This window comes from Strix aluco, chromosome 4 (genome assembly GCF_031877795.1).
Source record: "Strix aluco isolate bStrAlu1 chromosome 4, bStrAlu1.hap1, whole genome shotgun sequence".
NCBI classification, from domain to species: Eukaryota; Metazoa; Chordata; class Aves; order Strigiformes; family Strigidae; genus Strix; species Strix aluco.
The window spans coordinates 30,339,401-30,342,385 of NC_133934.1; the positions used below are offsets into that span (position 1 = coordinate 30,339,401).

Sequence of the window (2,985 nt, forward strand, 5' to 3'; positions counted from 1 at the left end):
CGGGCGCCGCGCGGGGTCTCGCGGGAGCGGCGGGGCGCTATTTAAGGCCCCGGGAGGCAACACCCTCCCCTTTTCCCTGCTGGCCGCTCATGTGGTAAGGCGGCAGCAGCCGCTTCCCATACGGAGCCCCGGGTTCTGAGCGGGCGGGGCGTAGGGGGATGGGATGGGACGGGACGGGACGGGATCTCCTGGCGTCTTCCCTTCACATCTTGCCCTCTCGGAGCCTGGCAGTGCTCCGGGGAGTCAACACAGGGGGATAGAGCACCTTTCCCTCACAGAAACCCAGTGCGGAGCCGTCCCCTCCGCCCTGCATCCTGTCGTGAGGCACAAGCGGTCCCTCTCCCTTCTCCCTCCTCTCCCACCCCGCTCGCCGCTCCGCGCTGACTTCTCTCTCCCTCCGCAGTGCGTGGCACGGGCCGCACGCGTCCCCACGGCGGCCGCCCGGCGGGGAGGAAGGCGGCAGAAAGCGTCCCAAGGTACCGGCAAGGCCTTCAAATGGCCCCGAATGGGTTTGTCCGCCGGCCTGCCGCGGTCGGCTGCTCCCGGAGCCGGCAGGAGGCAAAGCACAGTAGGCCGTGCCAGTGGGAAGCGCTGGCGGGCTGGAGTCGTACCTTCACACCCGTAGGTAAGGGGGCACACCGACCTCATCGCATATCTCACAGCCTGGGGCTGCTTGTGTAAGGCTTTGGGCTTCGGAAACGGAGGGCTTTGGCTCCTAAGACTTTGTATCACTTAAAGACAAACATATCTGAGGGTACTGGTCTGTATCACCATGTGACCTTTAAAGAAATATTTGTGTACGTTTGTACCCTCCTACTCTTGTCTAAATTACAGTTACTGAGCTGCACTGACCTTGAATCAGATTTAGTGCAGTGGTTTCTTTTTTTATAGGCCGCATCAAGAAAATTAGTTATAACCCACAACTGTAGGCACTTAAGTTCAAATGTTCTTTTCAAATGAAATCACTGATTGCATAGGCTTTTGGCTTAGTCTTCTACTATGTCTGTTAACAGTGACTTTTGATGTGTCTTGACTGAGCTCGGTATGATTTGTTAAAAGGTGTATGTAAGTAGGCACAAGGTAGCAGTGTATTGGCTGGTGAAGATTAGTCTGTTAAATCTAGAAATTTGCAGCTTACTTCAGGGTAGTGTCAATACTAAAAGCAATTGAAGATTAATCAACTTTTCATTGTTTCATTTTAGAAGATGTTAAAAAGATGTTCTATATAGTTTAAATGAGCTAATTATAACAATTTTTTCAACACATTGAACCATTGACTATCTTTTGCTCTAGGTCTCGATAATGAAGTTTATGTAAATGCCTTCTGCAACTTTGTAGAATATGACTTTAAGAAGATTTAATTTGACATAACAGCAACTGTAGAATATGGCTTTGAGGAAGTCTGTAATTAAACAATATAAATCATATATCTTTTTGTTCTGTTTAGAGATCCACTTAGAAACTTCATGTTAGAAATATTCTAGACATGGATGATCACGCCTAAATGAGAAGCAATGCTCAGGACTTCTTAGGAATGAATAATACCTTCTGCTACAAGGTAAGTGTGCTCTAGTCTAATGACAGTTGCAGGTATTTTTAAATCCTGCTTTTTGATAATTACCACATTTCAAGCAAATTGTAATATCTTTTGAGTAAATGGTAAGTTCAGATCATTTTAGTTAATAAGAAAAAAAGGTTCTATAATCTACTCCCCTTTTATGCTTTGCCCTCTTAAGTCTGTCAGTGTCTTAAGTGGCCAACACAGAGGGGTATAAAAGTTCTCTCTCAAACCCAGAGGTGAGGTTGAAACTCTTTCTTTGGATCATACTGAGAGGAACACATTAATGAAACTACTGAACTTCAGAAAGCTACTAAATCAACTTCATTAATAGCTTGTAGGTAGGTTTGTAACTGTCATCTGATTATCATGCTGAGTCTCAGTATCAGTTTCATGTAAATCTTACTTTTTCAGGTTTCTCAAGTGTGCTGGTGCTTTATGAACCCATGTGATAAACATCTTGAGTGAGAAGAGTTCCTTGTAAATTTGTTCATTTCCAGGTATGTAGTGTAAAAAGGATTATCAGATGTTAGTGAATTGATTGCCTTGTATATGTAATTTATTTCTTACCTGAAAACAAACAAAACCAAAAAAAGCAACAACAAAATTAGTTTGGACTAGCGGAAACCTGCATGATAATTGTTAGAACTTTATATAGATTTAGCCAATCTAAGTTGGGAGAGATCTGAGGAAAGTTTATCATAGTTATTGGATCCATTTATTCTAATCTGGCTGGTCCTCTGGAATAGAATCCTTGCTAATGGTATGGAAAAGGAAAGTCCTGTACATATGAAGAAATTTGTATTGAAAAATAGCTCAGACTTAAGGGCTGGTGTCACACAGCATGTTCATATAGCTCAGCCTTAGGCCAGTTACCTCTCTTATGTGTGTGATGCTTACTGCAAATCACATAAAACTTCTTTTACAGGAGGAAACCAGCATATGCAAGGGATTTGAACTGATTAAACATCAGCTCATGATTTCATGAGTGGCTGATTTCTGAATTCATACTAGATGACTCCAGTTGTCACCTGTAATGTATTGTCTTGAAAGTGGAATTGAGACAAGCAATGGCTAAAACTACACATCTTCCATGATCATGTTTAAACAGGAACCTCGCCATTTGTTGAAACAGGTTTCTTAACAGAAACTGCTGTAACTTATTTCTATGTATGTGGATTAATTAAAATAAAATATGAGAATGCTACCAGAAGTTTGTGTGTTCTGAAGGTTTCTTGTTTCGGTACTTCCTGTATGAATGCTTTGTTTCATGGATGTGAACACTTGTGTTGTCATGCAGAAACATTCTCTTGCCATGTGCAAACTTAAGCTTAATCTTTAACTCAAAAATCCATTGAAAATGGTGCTCTTAATCTTCATCTTCTGAATGTCTGGTCATGGTTTTCTAGTATTTAGCATGCAAAAGC

The 2,985-nt window shown here is 42.6% G+C and overlaps 1 long non-coding RNA gene and 1 other non-coding gene across 4 annotated transcripts; both read left to right on the forward strand.

The window, feature by feature from the left end:
• Nucleotides 1-2,771, forward strand: LOC141922749 (uncharacterized). Of its 3 annotated transcripts, none has more exons than XR_012623078.1 (5): nt 1-94; nt 404-625; nt 1,448-1,558; nt 1,973-2,062; nt 2,490-2,771. It is a non-coding gene; the product is annotated as an uncharacterized LOC141922749 (long non-coding RNA). The 3 variants fall into 3 exon arrangements; XR_012623079.1 differs by lacking the exon at nt 1-94 and adding an exon at nt 142-319; XR_012623077.1 differs by lacking the exon at nt 1-94 and having other exon boundaries at nt 153-625.
• On the forward strand, nt 1,724-1,842 carry LOC141923651 (small nucleolar RNA SNORA26). Its single transcript, XR_012623367.1, has one exon. It is a non-coding gene; the product is annotated as a small nucleolar RNA SNORA26 (small nucleolar RNA).
• Nucleotides 2,772-2,985: the final 214 nt, after the last annotated feature.